The sequence below is a fragment of the Lissotriton vulgaris genome, chromosome 6 (assembly GCF_964263255.1).
Source record: "Lissotriton vulgaris chromosome 6, aLisVul1.2, whole genome shotgun sequence".
NCBI classification, from domain to species: domain Eukaryota; kingdom Metazoa; phylum Chordata; class Amphibia; order Caudata; family Salamandridae; genus Lissotriton; species Lissotriton vulgaris.
In genome coordinates, this window is record NC_141694.1 from 200,981,600 (window position 1) to 201,001,443 (window position 19,844).

Genomic DNA, 19,844 nt, shown 5'->3' on the forward strand with positions numbered 1-19,844 from the left:
GAGCGAGGAGGGAAGGCTTTGTCAACAGAGGGGCATTCATGGAAGGGAAGGAGGTGTTGGTCAGGCGCAGCCGTGACTCTCAAGGACAGGGCCTTGCAGAAGAAGAGGGTTTATGACTTGCCCATGTGAGGAGAAGGGAGGGGTAGCCAGGGTGGACACAGGGACAGAGTCACACAGAGAGAGAGAGATCTGATGACCCGTACATGAGAGAGCGGGGGCAGTCAGGTGCAGCTGGGGAGGGCTACGTTAGCTAAGGCGAAGGATGCCTCTTCAAGAGGGAATGGAGGGGGTCTTGTGCGGGTCAAGCAGGAGAGTTGCCTTTCACAGTAGGGTCGCGCAGAGGGAGAGGGTTTCATGGTCTATGCACGAGAGAGGGGGTGTAAGGTACGCGCAGGTGGGAAGCCGGGGATCCCAATGGGTAAAAGGCCATGGTGCCTAGGAATGGGTGTACATATGCATATTGGTACGGGCTCTTACTGGCAGGGTGATACGGTCAACAGTTTACAGTATTCATGGTGCTCACAGGGGGTGGAGTGGGAGAAGAAGGGGAATGAATGCTGTCTATGTACATCAATTTCTTCAACTTTCACAGTCGCCCCTTTTTACATAACAGCAGTCATTTTTGCAATTGAGGAGTTTACAGGTAGACAAGCATCATTGATGAATTAGCATTTTGTCGATACTGACGTTTGGCGTACAATCATAGACAGTTAAGGTGATGGGCAGAATGCAGTACATAGAAAATTGCTTTTCGTTGAGTTCCTAACAATTAAACGCACTACATAGCAAAAATCTTTCTGACTTAAAAAATGCGACCAATGAACAGTTCTGACCAGGTGGTTGAGAGCGGAATTCAGTTCGATACACAATATTTCTTCGTCCCAGTGTCTTTTTGTCAGTGAGCCATCACTGGTAGGCTCTAGTCCGAGTACTTTCGTTGGCGCTGTTGAGCACCGGCGGTGGAGCTAAAGGTCCAGCTCGGTTCTATCCTTACGCGTTGCAGGGTGCGGTCAGTCCTCTGCTGTTAGACCACAGTCCTGTTCCCTAAACAATCCGGTTGGTGGCGCCTTATGCTCGGCACCCATAGTTCTATGGCAGCACCCTATTCCCAGTGGGATGCGGTTCTTTCCCTTGGCAAAAAGTCATGTGGAAAAGAGGGTGAGTGTAGTTCAAATAGTCGATAGGTGAGAGGGCGGAGTTGGGTCAGAGTTCCTGGGACACACAAAAGGGACCAAGGGAGCAAAGGATAACAAGCAGGCAGGCCCATCCATCGGGCCCAAAGAAGGGGGACGGAGACTCCAGGCACACGTGGGTTAGCAGACGGAAAGTTTCAAGGCGGCCCGTCATTTTTCATTTTCCACGTTGAAATTGCGGTCTCGTCCCGTATCCTGTTGCTCTGCGGCTCCACCTTTGGTCGAGGTCACACGAGTCCCAAGATCCGCAGTCAGGCTGTACGTCGCATCTGACCCATCTCCTTCGGTGATCGTGAATCTTTGAATAGGTACAAGACAAGGTTTTAGAGAAATGGCAGAAGAGAATATCTACGCATGTGAATTCCTCCCTCAATTCTACGCATTTGGGAGATACGCTCATTGGTCACAGTCAGAGGTCCTATTACCAAGCAGTGCACGTGTCAGCATTCCTACTGAGTTTATGGCAGGTTTATTCATTGTCCGGCTTATAACTCAGGTGAGGATAAATGATATTCCCATCAACTGTGCATTACATCATATTCAACATTACGGAGCATTTCCCTTCAGGACTGGCTAACATTTTCAGACAGGGCGGGGGTGCCATCATCGACAGTCAGGCAAAACAAGATTTTTCTCGAGGGTCAACAGTTACTCATGGTCATTATGTTCATATCCGGGACAGCAACTGGGTTCTATCAAAATGGGACGGGGATGCTTCGGGCGCTCGCGCTTGGGTGCAAAAGGGGGTGGGGCAATCTGGGCATTGGGGGTCAATCTAGACGTTGGCGTTCGTCTCTGATGAATCAGACATAAGGTGCCATTGACATACAGTTCCCCTAGAAATGGCCAGATTTGGGGGACTTTAGTTGTCTTACCTGTCCTTTCCTTCTCAGCCAATTCAAGTTCATTCATTTTACAGAAAGGAGAGGCAGTAATATGGCGAGATACAATCATTTTAGTGTCGGTCAATTTCGCTGAACACCTTCGCGTTCAATATGGATCAAATCAGACTGGTGCCGGTGGGGCACAGTTTTACCAAAAGAGGGAGAGAAAATGGGGAGACTCTCATAGAGGGTGAGAGTCGTCCGCAATCCAAACGAGCCATTCGGTACACGTATGACATGTAGAGAGAGAGAGAGAGAGAGAGAGAGAGAGAAAGAGAGAGATAAGGGGGTAGAGAGAGAGAGAGACGTGTACGAAAATAGGTCATTTAGTGCGCTCACAACACGGAACAGCAAAAGGTCAGGTAACATGCAGATACAAACAGAGGGAAGACATAAATCCGTACATTACACACACACAAACTCAGACAGGGAAGACGGCACATGCATTACACATATACAAGACATTCACGACAAGACAGAAAACAATTGTTAGCCTACAAGATCTGGTTATATATATATATATATATCCTACGTATCTTTACTATCCTATTTTATCTACGTGCTTAGCTCTTTCTACCCTTCCCCCCTTTCCCTTCTCGCTTGTTACGCCTGCGAGCGTTCCCAATTACCAATACTCACACCTTGGTCGGTCGATCAGTAATTAACCTGGTCGTGCTAGTTACCCATGGTTGGATCTTAAGCCATTTTTCTGTTCCCTCCTTTGGTGGGAAGTTCTCCAGGCTGAGGCAACGGCAAGTATTGATCGGGAGAACAGTCGGACAGCTTGGCTATATCTATAAGAGTGTGAGAAAGGGGGTAGTGCATTTCGAACATCAGCAACATTTCTAACTTCCTAGACGGGTGGTGCCGTGGCAACCCTCACCCGTATAATTTTTCTTTGTCCTTTCCCTACCTAGTCAAACGTCCAGTTACATTATTTAACACGTCATTTTTAGTCAATTTTTCGTCATTCAGTACCTGTCCAATTTCTATGTCAGTCCATCCTCTCAGTCTCTATGTCCTAAGAAGGAACAGTCATGTTAAGTCTACGTCTTTTGAAAACTTATCATTATAACGACTACACACATATTCCCTCTTTCCCTTTTTCGTCGGGGGTCCGACCGTCGCTCTTCCACACTTCAGCCGACGTTCTGACGTGACCTGCAGAAGGGAGGAAAAAGAAGGGGGTGGGGGGCAGCATTCAGAGTACATCAGCATGCAGTAGTCCGAAAATGCTTTTACCTACCACATACTCGACCTATCTCCTCGTACTGCATTCCCTTGTCATCTCGGCGTTTAAGCCCAGAGGGACCAGCGGTCAGATAGATAATTGTCGACGATCTGCGTATCTACATGCGTTACTTGGTCGTAACCCTCTTTATCGGGTGCAAGGGTGACGGTCAGGTGGCATTTCTGTGGTGTCATTTTAAGGGTGTCTAAAACACTTTTCCTGGCTGCTTGCGATACATAAAGTAGCTGCTAAATACCTGATCCCTTTTTGATCTACATCCTTCATCATACTTATTCTTTGCTCACAGTAGTAAGACATCCAAAACTCATTAAGGCAACTGCTACAACCATGCTTTCTTTTTCAAAATACTTTTAATAAACGAAATTGGTGGCAGTTCATTGCATAAAGTGCAGCAGTGCAATAAAATCGCATTAAAATTTTCTTACAGAGCAAGCATGATGCATGTCGAGAATTCAGTTTTAATTAATTCATAAATTCATTATCCAATACTCATTCTTTATCTAAATTACACCAATTCATTTTCCAAATCATAATCAGTACCCACCCTAAGTCAGTTCATTATTCAAGCACATACTCAACGTCCTTCATATCTACTTTCATTATCCAAAAACTGCATATAGATCTCGGGGCAACAAGCTGCGCAATCAGGGTGCAACAAAGGTTATTCAAATACGTTTCATTTTGCGGCGGCGCCATTTTTGGGAGGGGTCAGGCGAGTTCCAGCATAGTCAGAAAGTCTCTAGTCTCGCGTGGTTGGCCCAGAACTTTCCGTTGGCAGTTCAAAAAGTTTTGTGCTATGTGGTTAACAGTTTATCAAATATGGACCATGAGTCAAAGAGTGGGGAGGGCGGCAACAATTTTCCTACCGGGTCATCCTGGTGTTCCTCCGGAACTGAACAAGTCTGTGCCGCGGCTGCATTTTAGCCATTTTCAATCCGAGGCTGGTGCCGGCAGGAGTTGCACCGGTGTCGTGGTTCCCAGTGAAGGGGGCGGGGGCACCCATGCGGAGGGATCGGGGTGCCCCCCGGGTCTTATAGAATCTTCAAGGTTTAGGGGAGAAGGCATGGAGCGTGTGCCCGTCCTGGGCAGAAGACCGCTTTATGATGTTGACCCTCTTTAAGTAAGAGCATTGGGGTGTCGCTGGAAGCCTCCACCTGGAGGGAGGTGGGGGAGGCCCGTTCGCGTCACCTCCCCCTTCCAGCGACCCCGCGCCGTTCCTCGGCTCCGTCGCTTCGATATTGGCCGTGCTGGCTATTGAAGATGGGGGGGGTGGTCGGCGGCTGAGGCAAGACAGCCCCCCCTTTTCTCTTGACATGTGGCGGGACTACCTGGAATTGTCCAGGAATTTGACATGTGGCGGGACTACTTGCAAGCGCCGCCATTCTCGCTTCTGGCTCGGCCTTCTTCGTGGGTCGAACCAGGCGAGAGACAGAGGGGGGGGGGTGGTCGGTGGCAGAGGCAAGACAGCCCCCCTCCCCCGCGGCCTGCAGAGCAGCAGAAGAGGAGAGAAGGTGAGGTCTCTGCCATTCTTTGGACCGCCTGCCCAACATCATCTCCTCCTGACCGTGGCCAGGCGAGCCCCTCGTGCCTCGAGGCCTCGCCTTCCGGATGGGCGTAACCGCGGACCTGTTGCACTTCGGGAGCTTCCGGAATGGGGGTAGGTACCTATTGGATTGTTTCTATTTCATGTGACCGTTATTTGGGCGTGGCGGGCAGTGAGGCCAGATTTGGGAGCAGGAACAGGCAGTGAAGCCTAGCCACCTCGTGGCTATTTTTTTTTTTCTTCAAACTTTTCACCATTTTATATTTCTTGTTACGAACTATTTCTAATGTTTCTTATTTTTAGTGAAGTCAAAAGCTCATCAGGGGGTTACTGACTTAGCCTGATTTCTTTTTATTTTTCTTTCTCTTCCTTAGCGTGTTTCGAGCTAAAGTTTTCTGTTAGTAGGGAACGGTGATCACTTCATATTTTTTATGTGTCCTTTTCACTAGGGGGTACTTCTGGACGGACCAGACGAGTTCCCTCCAATAAATGGTCCGGGGTGGAACGAGATTATCGATCAAAAGGGGAACATATATTCCTTCATTAGGGTATCATCCTGGACAGACCGAGCGATGTACTTCCATTTACTAGGGTAGCCTCCTGGACGGACCAGATGGTCTACTTCCACTAAATGGCCCATGAGCGAGGAGCATATGTCCTCCATAAGGGTAGTCTCCTGGGCGGACCATGCGAGCTACCCCCCAAACAGTGGGGAGTGGGTAGGACTGACGAATTCACAAAGGGGCATAACCTACCCTTTACTACTTGCAAAGACTAGATAGAATATTTCTATTCCACGTTGTTTGCAGGCAGAAAATACCTCAAACGAAACAATTCCTGGAACAACAATGTCCAGGCGACCAACCAATCAGTGGGGAGAAAAACAGGCATGACGGATTACAACGGGGACAAATGTCTGCATTACCTGCCCTTCGCTATCCAAAAAGGAAGACAGAATATTTCTACTCGTCTCAGTTTGTAGACAGGGAAGATCTCAAAGAACAACAATCGATTATTAATCGACTTCAAACAATTCAGTGGGGAGAAAAGTAGGCATGACGGATTAATACCGGGGACAAAAGTCTGCATTACCTACCCTTCTCTATCTGCAAAGAGGGACGACGTTCCTATTCGCCGCTGTTTGCAAACAGAGAATGTCTCGTTCTCAGAAGAGAACCAATATGTCAAGTAGCCTTCAAAGCTAAATGAACCAATACCAACAATTTCGGTATACAAATACCGATTTTCAATACAAACAATCAATCAATCAGGTGGATAGAACCACCCTACCAATCAGGCGTAAGAACACCCTACTTAATCTTACCCGGACCGGACCATACAGACAGTTCTTCGACTTCCTCCTCCAGCGCCCGATCGTTCTCTTACTCCATGTAGCATTCCTGTGGGATTCCAGTCAGGACAATAGGTCACTCAAGAGAGGTCCGTTCAGAATTGGTGAAGTTCTGTCGATCGGCAGCCGGGCGAGGGCCCTCTCAAGGCAGGCATGCCCCGATCATTTAGATGTTCACTTCTTCGTCTAGATCTCTCTTATCGGACCCTATGTCACTGATGGACCCCGCGTTGGGACGCCAATTGTAGAAAATGAGCCCGTAATCCTATTGATGCCCAGGCCGCTGGCGCAAACCGCCTCTTAGTTCCCATGTTGAATAATTACCAAATAAAGAGACGGGCGCTGGAAGCAGGAATCAAGAACAGAGTTTATTTCTCATGAGGAGAGCCAGTCATTTCGGACACGAAACACAGTGTCTTTCGGGAGGTGCTCTAACAAGTGAGCTGAGACTCTTGCTTTTATACCTTACAGAACACTTGAAAACACAATCAGGACAGTATGACGCAAAAGAGAGACATCCCTATAATCCTTGTGTCAATCCTACCCCACAAACATTCACAATGGGAACCCTTGACCTGCTGATAAGAGGGGAGGGCAATCACGCAGCTGAGTGTTTCGTAGGATGTGTACGCCTGATCATAGCCCAGGGGTGGGGTGGCTAGGATCAATAGTGGGTCTCTTGAGGAGGAGTGACTTCATACAATAAGGGCAGTAAATGGTATCTCCTGGCTCAGGCGATGGCCTCGGACATGTGTGGTCAGCCGGACTCGGGGGAAGGGGTCATCAAAGGAGTGGTATTCATGCCGCGTGGACAATCGAGCGAGGAGGGAAGGCTTTGTCAACAGAGGGGCATTCATGGAAGGGAAGGAGGTGTTGGTCAGGCGCAGCCGTGACTCTCAAGGACAGGGCCTTGCAGAAGAAGAGGGTTTATGACTTGCCCATGTGAGGAGAAGGGAGGGGTAGCCAGGGTGGACACAGGGACAGAGTCACACAGAGAGAGAGAGATCTGATGACCCGTACATGAGAGAGCGGGGGCAGTCAGGTGCAGCTGGGGAGGGCTACGTCAGCTAAGGCGAAGGATGCCTCTTCAAGAGGGAATGGAGGGGGTCTTGTGCGGGTCAAGCAGGAGAGTTGCCTTTCACAGTAGGGTCGCGCAGAGGGAGAGGGTTTCATGGTCTATGCACGAGAGAGGGGGTGTAAGGTACGCGCAGGTGGGAAGCCGGGGATCCCAATGGGTAAAAGGCCATGGTGCCTAGGAATGGGTGTACATATGCATATTGGTACGGGCTCTTACTGGCAGGGTGATACGGTCAACAGTTTACAGTATTCATGGTGCTCACAGGGGGTGGAGTGGGAGAAGAAGGGGAATGAATGCTGTCTATGTACATCAATTTCTTCAACTTTCACACATCTTTAGCTCACACAGCCACCCCAGTTCAGACATGGCCATATGCAAATCAGTCTGACCCTGTGCCTCATGGGAACAGTCCAGCCCGAACTGCCAAGCCATGTCTTCCATGGACCGGAAACAAACATCCTGGTACCGGTTTCGGATTCATAATCCTCATCAGCCAGGCTATCTTGAACGGTGATGGATTAAACCCAGATCTTTTGACTGGGTGTGAGTGTTTGATTGATTCAGATGCTCCGTCCATCACCACCCCCTTTTGTACCCCCATCAGAAGGAAGGCAGGCTCATGAGTAGGTACCGAAAGGAGGAATTTGCCTTATTTACTTTCACATGATTACGCCAAATGTTTGCAAAAATATATAATATAGCATAATTATGCAAAATGCAAATCTGTCATTATTTTAGTATTAGAAATAAGGACTCATTTCACAGTAAAACAAATAGCGCTAAAAAAGGAAAAACACAGCAATAAACAGGTGCTTGCAATCTATTCCTGTGCGTTTGCGGAACTTTTTACAGTGAATGGCACACTATGCAAATGTATGTAATGGCTTAATGTCAATAATTTCACATAAAAAGAGTAACACAAAATTCCCAAAATGATTGCAATAACACTGGCAGGCCGGCATCTCCTGCAGGTGTCTGCGGTGCCAGTCTTTTGTTTTGGTGCAGGGAGGCACACCTTCCTGCAAAAAAAACCCACATGTGGCTTTTTCCTCTTTCTATGTATGCTGCATGCACAGAAAGTGGAAAGAAACGAGGAGAAATAAAAGCATTTCTCCTCATTGTGCCACCTCATGCCTTCTCTGGGAAGGTAAACAGAACAGAATGGCTGGATAGGGAAAAATGAATATCGTGAGTATCAGTGACGCAGTCAATATGTACTACGTAACCAAGGTCTTCTGTACCAAAACAAATTTATTTAATTTTTATCTGTTTTTTCAGATTTTTCAAAACGCATGGGCAAACCAAAGACTCTCACATCAGTGAATACATGAATACAGTATTTACATTTATACACACATACCAATGTACATTATTTACAAGGTGAAAGAAACACAATTGAATAAAGACAGTTGAAAATGACACACCAAGAAAAAGCGATAACGTTATTCAATACTCAAACATAAATTGCATTTATATACAATGAGAAAAATTCATACAAAACACAAGGGTATAACCAGTCCATGGGGATGTAAAACCAAGGGACAAGCGGGGACAGATGGAGTGATACGCCTGCCTGCCTGACAACACTGTGGTTGGATATTTGTATTGGGTTGCACCACTAGGGTCCCAGACGGTATATATTTTCTCTTCCTAGGTGCACCCTTTTGAATGACCACAGGGTGGGAATGTCGAAGCGTTTCGAACCGGATAATTGACGGTTCTCTTCAGGACGGGGACTGGGAACAATAAGTCTGTAACAATATACAGAGTGGGTGTCAGGGTTGAATAGCATAATTGTGTAAAAAACTTTTTTTCAATGACTCCACACCATGAAATAAACTTTTACCTGCACGTGGCAAAGAATGTGCCTTGGTGTTGGTAAATCGCCGGGGGGGGGAGAAATGATTGTGTGAAGACATACAAGATTAAAACTTAGCACCCTAGTACCTTCATGAAACTCTCAGGATCTATACTGATACCAATCGCCTAATGCCATCAAGAATACGAAATCGTACCTGTAGTTAGCCGAGTCGAATTCTTTAAGAATCGATTGTCCGCCGCGCGGTACACACACGTAAGTGGAACTGTTTACATATTGAATATGTTTCGTTTTGCCAGCTGAAATAAACACACAGAGATCGGTGCGCGAGATTTAGACCACTGCCTCAGTGTGACACAAAATATGTGAGTTATGAAACCGAGTGACAATCCTACCTGAGTAGGTAGCTTTTGAAACCTATAGCGTAGCCAGGAATCAATTCAGGGCTGGTAAATCAATGAGCCGCAACCTGCGTTACAAAAAAGGCGAAGGTGATTAAGCCAAGCTTTCCCGTGAAACTGGCGGTCATAGCAATGCGGTGCTTAACGCGTTTAGCAGGGGGCCTGCACTGCACTTACTTAGTCCGTAGGATTCAATCTCTCGGGGTGTCTCAAACTGGAACACGCACAGTGTCAGTGTGTCTGAGCGTTGTGGTGATCATTTGAAAACTACCGGGCCGGTTGGTTTGCGGGAGTGGCTAGGGGGCGGGATGCGTGGAGGATCATGGTCCATGTAGTTCTGGGCAATTTTTTGTAAATATGTATGATCTTTTATTGGGCACTGTATCCACAGGACAGCGTGAATGTAGTATATGATAGTGCCAAAGCTTAGATATTTACAAACAGATTTGCATCAGGTCGTGCACTATATCAACAAGGAATCATGAGCTTGCAAGACTCAGAACATGCCAAATGGTAAACGGAATGCCGGGGCAGTGCAACAACATAAAGGTACAACAGGTGCAGAACAGTATAAAGAATGAATGAACAACCGAGTTAAAAACCACAGCAGCACAGCCGGGCTCAGCCGAGAAATTCGAAAATGCATCACAGACTGGAAATTTCAGACATTTCGTTCAGGCCACTATTGGACGTGTCAAACTTCAGAATGAGGTACGCTTCTTTCTGGGACAAACGTAGATCAGGGTCTCCACTGCCCCCCCTGATAACTGCCAGGACTGTCCATCTGATATCTTGACTGGAATGATTTTTTTGCAAAAAGTGTGAAACAAGTGAAGCTGTCAAGATTTTATTATTGATTCTTGAACGGTGCTGGATGATGCGCTGGCGGACCTCCTGAGTGGTTTTGCTGATGTACAGCATATTGCATGGGCATTGGATGGCGTACACAGCGTACTTGGTTTTGCAGTTCGTGTGTTCCTTATGGCGCCAGAATTTCTTCCCATCTGTGAATAGTGAACCTTCCATGGTGAGTTCGCAGACGGAGCAGGTCCCGCACTTGCGATGCCCCGTGACAGGATTTGCTCCAAAGATGGTATTCTGGTGATCCTTTTTGGGTTGCGGTCTCGTCGATGTTATCATCTGCCCGATGCTTCTGTTCTTTTTCAGAGCAAAAAGGGGGGCGCCTATGTCCGGGAGGATTTCCTTAACCAAGTGCCAACTGCGTCTGATGATTTTTTGCAGCTGGTTGGTGTGTGGCCCAAAAGTGGAGACGCACACCATCCGGTCCGTCGCGGGTTTAGATCTTTTTTCAAGAAGGTGTTCCCTGGGTGTCCATCTCGCTCTCTTCATGGAGTGTTTGAGAAGCTTCTGGGGGTAGCCACGTTCCTGTAATTTGGAAGTGAGGGCTTGTCCATGTAGTTCGAATTGCTCAATGGTGGTGCAATTGCGTCGCACGCGGAGATATTGGCCATAAGGGAGATTGTCCCTTAGGCTGCGCGGATGGTAGCTCTTGTAATGAAGAGCATTGTTCTTATCCGTCTTCTTCTGGTACAAAGAGCATGACAATGCATTTTCTTTCACTGAGACTTCGACATCCAGAAACGGGAGGGTTTTTTTATGATAGCTCAAGCTGAATTTAATGTCCGGGGTCCTGTTGTTCAGCCACACATGAAATTCTTCCAGTTGGGTAGATGTGCCATTCCACACACACCAGACATCATCTATGAATCGGAGCCATTGTCCGATGGAATCTCTGTAGGGGTTGTTGTTGAGGACAAACTTTTCCTCGAACTGGCCCATAAACAGTATGGCCATTTCGGGGGCGAAAGGACAGCCCATCGCCGAGCCTTTGATTTGTAAAAACATTTCGTCCTCAAAGGTGAAGAAGTTTTTCTTGAGAGCCACCGTGGCCAGAGAGATTATCAGTTCTGTCGGCACCCTGTGTGGGCGTGGACGGCCCTCCAGATAGAGTTCCATGACATCCAAGCCGTCTTGCTGGGGTATTTGGGTGTATAGCGAAGACACATCCATGGTAGCTAGTAACTGACAAGAAGGATCAATTGGTACACCCTCGACCTTGTTGATAAAGTCCATTGTATCCCTCAGGTAGGATGGCACTTGCACAACCAGCGGTTTCAAGAATACATCTACAAATTTAGAGATGGGTTCGAGGACAGAATCGCACCCAGAAACTATTGGGCGCCCCGGTGGTACTTTAGGGTCTTTATGCACCTTGGGAAGGAAGTACAGATGTGGAGTCCGTGGGTGTTGTTTGACCAAATATTGTGATTCCTTTGGTCATGTGTATAATCAGGAGTGGTACCGCAAGATCAGCCATGACCCAACCGCTCAAATTCAGGACCAAATAAAAGGACTCGTAAATGCAGCCAAGGACGCAGGAATTCTGGGACCAAAGGAATCACAATATTTGGTCAAACAACACCCACGGACTCCACATCTGTACTTCCTTCCCAAGGTGCATAAAGACCCTAAAGTACCACCGGGGCGCCCAATAGTTTCTGGGTGCGATTCTGTCCTCGAACCCATCTCTAAATTTGTAGATGTATTCTTGAAACCGCTGGTTGTGCAAGTGCCATCCTACCTGAGGGATACAATGGACTTTATCAACAAGGTCGAGGGTGTACCATTTGATCCTTCTTGTCAGTTACTAGCTACCATGGATGTGTCTTCGCTATACACCCAAATACCCCAGCAAGACGGCTTGGATGTCATGGAACTCTATCTGGAGGGCCGTCCACGCCCACACAGGGTGCCGACAGAACTGATAATCTCTCTGGCCACGGTGGCTCTCAAGAAAAACTTCTTCACCTTTGAGGACGAAATGTTTTTACAAATCAAAGGCTCGGCGATGGGCTGTCCTTTCGCCCCCGAAATGGCCATACTGTTTATGGGCCAGTTCGAGGAAAAGTTTGTCCTCAACAACAACCCCTACAGAGATTCCATCGGACAATGGCTCCGATTCATAGATGATGTCTGGTGTGTGTGGAATGGCACATCTACCCAACTGGAAGAATTTCATGTGTGGCTGAACAACAGGACCCCGGACATTAAATTCAGCTTGAGCTATCATAAAAAAACCCTCCCGTTTCTGGATGTCGAAGTCTCAGTGAAAGAAAATGCATTGTCATGCTCTTTGTACCAGAAGAAGACGGATAAGAACAATGCTCTTCATTACAAGAGCTACCATCCGCGCAGCCTAAGGGACAATCTCCCTTATGGCCAATATCTCCGCGTGCGACGCAATTGCACCACCATTGAGCAATTCGAACTACATGGACAAGCCCTCACTTCCAAATTACAGGAACGTGGCTACCCCCAGAAGCTTCTCAAACACTCCATGAAGAGAGCGAGATGGACACCCAGGGAACACCTTCTTGAAAAAAGATCTAAACCCGCGACGGACCGGATGGTGTGCGTCTCCACTTTTGGGCCACACACCAACCAGCTGCAAAAAATCATCAGACGCAGTTGGCACTTGGTTAAGGAAATCCTCCCGGACATAGGCGCCCCCCTTTTTGCTCTGAAAAAGAACAGAAGCATCGGGCAGATGATAACATCGACGAGACCGCAACCCAAAAAGGATCACCAGAATACCATCTTTGGAGCAAATCCTGTCACGGGGCATCGCAAGTGCGGGACCTGCTCCGTCTGCGAACTCACCATGGAAGGTTCACTATTCACAGATGGGAAGAAATTCTGGCGCCATAAGGAACACACGAACTGCAAAACCAAGTACGCTGTGTACGCCATCCAATGCCCATGCAATATGCTGTACATCGGCAAAACCACTCAGGAGGTCCGCCAGCGCATCATCCAGCACCGTTCAAGAATCAATAATAAAATCTTGACAGCTCCACTTGTTTCACACTTTTTGCAAAAAAATCATTCCAGTCAAGATATCAGATGGACAGTCCTGGCAGTTATCAGGGGGGGCAGTGGAGACCCTGATCTACGTTTGTCCCAGAAAGAAGCGTACCTCATTCTGAAGTTTGACACGTCCAATAGTGGCCTGAACGAAATGTCTGAAATTTCCAGTCTGTGATGCATTTTCGAATTACTCGGCTGAGCCCGGCTGTGCTGCTGTGGTTTTTAACTCGGTTGTTCATTCATTCTTTATACTGTTCTGCACCTGTTGTACCTTTATGTTGTTGCACTGCCCCGGCATTCCGTTTACCATTTGGCATGTTCTGAGTCTTGCAAGCTCATGATTCCTTGTTGATATAGTGCACGACCTGATACAAATCTGTTTGTAAATATCTAAGCTTTGGCACTATCATATACTAAATTCACGCTGTCCTGTGGATACAGTGCCCAATAAAAGATCATACATATTTACAAAAAATTGCCCAGAACTACATGGACCATGATCCTCCACGCATCCCGCCCCCTAGCCACTCCCACAAACCAACCGGCCCGGTAGTTTTCAAATGATCACCACAACGCTCAGACACACTGACACTGTGCGCGTTCCAGTTTGAGACACCCCGAGAGATTGAATCCTACGGACTAAGTAAGTGCAGTGCAGGCCCCCTGCTAAACGCGTTAAGCACCGCATTGCTATGACCGCCAGTTTCACGGGAAAGCTTGGCTTAATCACCTTCGCCTTTTTTGTAACGCAGGTTGCGGCTCATTGATTTACCAGCCCTGAATTGATTCCTGGCTACGCTATAGGTTTCAAAAGCTACCTACTCAGGTAGGATTGTCACTCGGTTTCATAACTCACATATTTTGTGTCACACTGAGGCAGTGGTCTAAATCTCGCGCACCGATCTCTGTGTGTTTATTTCAGCTGGCAAAACGAAACATATTCAATATGTAAACAGTTCCACTTACGTGTGTGTACCGCGCGGCGGACAATCGATTCTTAAAGAATTCGACTCGGCTAACTACAGGTACGATTTCGTATTCTTGATGGCATTAGGCGATTGGTATCAGTATAGATCCTGAGAGTTTCATGAAGGTACTAGGGTGCTAAGTTTTAATCTTGTATGTCTTCACAGAATCATTTCTCCCCCCCCCCCGGCGATTTACCAACACCAAGGCACATTCTTTGCCACGTGCAGGTAAAAGTTTATTTCATGGTGTGGAGTCATTGAAAAAAAGTTTTTTACACAATTATGCTATTCAACCCTGACACCCACTCTGTATATTGTTACAGACTTATTGTTCCCAGTCCCCGTCCTGAAGAGAACCGTCAATTATCCGGTTCGAAACGCGTCGACATTCCCACCCTGTGGTCATTCAAAAGGGTGCACCTAGGAAGAGAAAATATATACCGTCTGGGACCCTAGTGGTGCAACCCAATACAAATATCCAACCACAGTGTTGTCAGGCAGGCAGGCGTATCACTCCATCTGTCCCCGCTTGTCCCTTGGTTTTACATCCCCATGGACTGGTTATACCCTTGTGTTTTGTATGAATTTTTCTCATTGTATATAAATGCAATTTATGTTTGAGTATTGAATAACGTTATCGCTTTTTCTTGGTGTGTCATTTTCAACTGTCTTTATTCAATTGTGTTTCTTTCACCTTGTAAATAATGTACATTGGTATGTGTGTATAAATGTAAATACTGTATTCATGTATTCACTGATGTGAGAGTCTTTGGTTTGCCCATGCGTTTTGAAAAATCTGAAAAAACAGATAAAAATTAAATAAATTTGTTTTGGTACAGAAGACCTTGGTTACGTAGTACATATTGACTGCATCACTGATACTCACGATATTCATTTTTCCCTATCCAGCCATTCTGTTCTGTTTACTTTGTTGTTGAGGTCCGGGCTGGATAGATGTAGGATCCAAAACCTTTTTTGTTCTTCTCTGGGAAGGGGCAGGATTCTGATGCATTCCCAGGTTTATGAGATGTTATAAAACTCGAAATTCAGTGAGATCCATGGGTGTTGCATAGGAACAACCACAGCAACACCTGTGTCACACCCCTTTCATGCAAAGTGATGCATGAAAAGAGACCATATTTACAAGGCCATAAAAAGCCATGCAGGGTGGCTTTGCGTGGCCTTGTGAATATGGGGCAGCTCACAGCGTCGACGGTGTGTCAAAAAAGTGACTCACTGGTGGCGCAAGGGGCTTGTAAAAATATGCTCCTAAAGATACAAAAAACCTAAATCATGTTTGAAGTATTACAAACCAGGTGAGACTGGAGCTTGGCTGGTGAGCAGCAAGGTTGGTACAACAGCTCAATGGCCTGCAGCGTAAAATCCATTAGGTGCAATATGTGTATAGGTGGGCGGTTTTATATCATCGAGGTATTGTTGTGAATATAACAATGAAGACATTTTGGAGCATCATTTAAAATGGATATGGAGTAAGTTAGGAAGAATTGCAAACACAACACATAAAAAAGGGATTAGTGTTCGAAATTATTTTACTGTGCAGGAAAGATACTGCGCCAGATGCAAAAGAGAATGCATGGCTGAAACTGGACAGAGTTAGCCAGGGTTGCGTTGCAGAAGATCAGTAACAGCAATTTTGTCTGCCATTCATAATGTGGCTGCTTAAATACTGTGTTGTAGAATAATGTCTCTCAATGGGGTGTATGGAGATATTTCTTTGTTTAACTTCAATGGGAAGATATTTTTAGAAATGATTTATATGGGTGGCTTTTTTGACAGATCATGTTTAGGACTGATATTCTGGTGTCATAACATTAGTCAGAACAAGACCCGCAGATACAGTTGATGAAGCTATCTTGGAAGGGGTTGCTCGAAAAGTTTTTTTTGCATAAATGTAGGCAACTTTGTTCTGGCCTTCTCTTTTGCCCTCAGTCACAGACGATTGTGCAAATAACATCAGGCACAGGTTAGACCCTCACATGGGTGTACGCTCCACCTGTTACACTTATTCATGACAGTTTACTCTTGTATGCAGTGCTTAGTTTGAGCCGGTGGGGACTCATTGTAGGGGGCCAGCACTCATTTTTCCTCATCTGACTTTCCCCAAGAGAGGTTAAAACAAACAAATGGACGAAAGAGAAAGAGAAACATGGAAAGCCATCCCACAGGGAGAAAACAGGAACCTGCAAAAGGGAGGTAAAGGGACAGGGAGTCTCTGCTAATCGATTGACGAGTCCTGAGGTGGATTCCACACAGGGCCGGACTGGAAACCACAACCCCTGGCAAAGTGCTTGGCCAGCCCCCGCTTCCCACTGGAGTGGCCACCGAGCTCTTTGCCAGGGCCGGTTTTCGGCCGATTTTGGTACAGGACCGATTTTGCAGCTATGCTGCAAAAACGGCCCTGTAACAAAAACGACCCCTAGGGGCCCACAACCGCCCCCCACCGGTGCGGCGCACCTGGGGATTGCCTGGTGCCCTATGCCCAGTCCGGCCCTGATTCCACACTGGCAGAATTGGTATTCGGCCCGCTGACTTGTAGCGTTGGCTGTGGGCTTCTGAGCAGAAACTGGGCACTGGAACACAATCTTTTACAAGTGAAGCACTGCATACAACTAGAGTCGAACTCGCTCTGCAGGAAAATACAAATGTAATTGTATTATTGTTGAGCTGACTGCCACCTCTTTCTCCAATTGTAGTATGAGATGCAGGATAGAAAAATGTTCAACCTAACTACCTTTAATTTCATTCTGAGAGATTCCCTAACATTCTTCCCCTTCCTTCAGACCTTCTTTGAAATTGGAAGTAGTTGCTGCGCTTTTCCAAACGTTCGGCACCATTTCCTTCTGGATCTCGTATGTGTAGCTTGTACCCACTGAAAAATCACAAAATACATTTGCCCTGGGATATAATCAGTCAATTAGAGCATTATTTCACAAAAATATGGCAAACTCAGACTCTCGTCTAAGTAATGCTTATGTGTGTTTTTAAATTACACTTGTTTGGGGTGTTTCCTAAACTATCCTTCTAAGCTGGCACAATGCACAGCAGCCATAGGGATGCATTAAAAATACAATTAAGACTGTTTTCCTCACCCTAGGCTTGTCTAGTTCACATATTAAGTAGAGTACACCAGTGCCAAGATTAGGAATTGTGGCATGTTTTAACGTAACTTTGGAAATGCCTTTTTTCTCTCAATTTTAAATATTTTGGCCAAACATTTCTTCTCTTCCTCCAACCACCTGTAAACCTGATGGCAGATGCATACTCAAGTTACATAATATTATTTCGATTACTTTCAACCCTGGTACATACAGTGTAGCTTACAAAAGTTAGAGGCGAAAGTCAGTTGCAAAGAAGAATATGTCCTTTTTAAAACCGGCGCTCATTTAGAACTCACTGGGGGGCTTATTTACAAGCCCATTGCGCCAACAGTGCATCACTTTTATTGACGCACCAACATATTTACAAGGCCATGTGAAGTCACAATGTGTGACTTTTCATGGCCTTGTAAATATGATTTCCTTTCACACATAACTCTGTGTGAAAGGGGCGTTCTAAGGGTGTTGGTGTGGGTGCTCCCACCCAACATCCATGGAACTTGATGCGTTCCCAGATTTACAACTTTTTGCGAATCCGAGAATGCGTCAGAATCCTATGCCTCCCCAGGTTTTTTCGTCTTTCTATGTGTGATGCATTCCTCCACAAAAACAATTGTCCCGGCAACGCAGGCACCCATGCAAAATGACGCAAGGGTGTTTGCGCTGGCGAACGGCTGCTGTTTGTACACTGGCCCAAAAAAAGGCCATTTTGATGTATCTATTTTCATGACAACTGAGCACAATGTCTGCTTTTTTTAGAGTGACCCCTGATGAAGGGCTGCAAATGCCCGAAATGCATTAGATGTTAATACATGAGGCTAACAACGATGAATTGTAATTCCCACATGCTACTGACAAGGCTGGACGGGCATGCCAGTGGCATTTGTAAACATGAGGAATAGCACAGCCTTTCAAGTGATTGGATAAAGTTTGGTTGAAGTTGAATAAATTAAAAAGACATGGATTAAATATAAAATAACTGGAAGAATATTGGTTTATTGTTTAAACAAAGATTTTGTTTACAAGGCTGTGCATCTGAGTGGCACAGGAGGTCGTTCCCTCATATACAGTGAGATTGATAATGCTGACAATTATCTGTTTTCAGGTTATGAATATGCCTTCGACAAGTACGATGATGACTATATTTCCGACCTCAACACGCCATATGACTACGAGTCCGTTATGCATTACAGGCCGTTGGCTTTTAACAAAAATTACAATGTTCCCACAATTACAACGAAAATACCTGCATTCAATGACATCATTGGGCAGCGAGTGGATTTGAGCAAGAATGATCTGGAGAAGTTGAACCGAATGTACAACTGCAGTAAGTTTGTTCTACAATGCACAAAAAAAATTCTGTACAACTCTGGCTCAGTACAAACAATGTCACAATCAATCTTAGAAAGAATTTTAAGGTCACTATGGAAGACAGAGATGTTCTATTGTTCAACTGATATTATAAAAACAAAGATTTGTGGGAGTCATGAATCTGCAAATGAAGCAAACATTCATGACTCTGCCTACACCACAAAGATTCTCAGGATTCACGACTCTGCATGCATCTCAAAGATTCACATGATTCATGAATCAGGGTACACTCATAAGGTTCATTGGATTTGGGAATATGCCTACCTCACATTGGAATGTACCTGCCTATTTGAGTTAGGGAATGTAATATTTGACTAAGAGATTTTATGCAAAAATGTTTATAGGTTTGCAGCTTGGGTGTTCAAAGCCGGCCCTGAAAGGCCTTTTAATACCAGAATGTCAGGATATCACCATAAGATACATTTCCATATATTGACGCTGAATTAAAATAAATTACATAGACAGTGGATCACCTGGTATTAAACATTCCCTCCTGGCATATATAATGTATGTTTCTTTTTATTACCATTCAGTTAGGATGTGAAAACGTGTTAGTACAATCTGTGACTTGGACTACAACTGTTCCAATTGACCTTTATTGGGTTGCCTTTGTTAAGAATGTCATTCAGATTGGCACGCATACTCAATGACATAGAAGCTGTGTTGATAATGGTACATTTCAATGTTCCTAAGTTCGCACTTGGCTCCAACACAATCACTTTTAGATACTCTTGCAAGACATTTAAAAAAATGCCACATAATGCACCATGAAAATCATGATAAACCCTGTCATGTTTTTACCTGTTCATGACATCTGTTTTTTGTAACACAGCTTCAACACTCTCCATGTTGGACCAGTGTTCCTTTGAGTTAAGTAACATCTGTGGGATGGTGCGGATGGTACAGGATGGTGCTGAATGGACCCATGTAATTAGCAAACCTGGAGAGGAAGACCATACTTTAGATGGCGGCTGCAGAGG

The 19,844-nt window shown here is 45.8% G+C and overlaps 1 pseudogene across 1 annotated transcript in view; it reads left to right on the forward strand.

Moving 5' to 3' along the window:
* Positions 1–19,844, forward strand: part of LOC147707019 (meprin A subunit alpha-like) — a 119,842-nt pseudogene that overhangs the window by 64,410 nt on the left and 35,588 nt on the right. Inside the window, exons 8-9 of the transcript XR_015296605.1 lie at positions 18,599–18,820; positions 19,697–19,843. The product of XR_015296605.1 is annotated as a meprin A subunit alpha-like (transcript). The remainder of the gene's footprint in view (positions 1–18,598; positions 18,821–19,696; position 19,844) is intronic.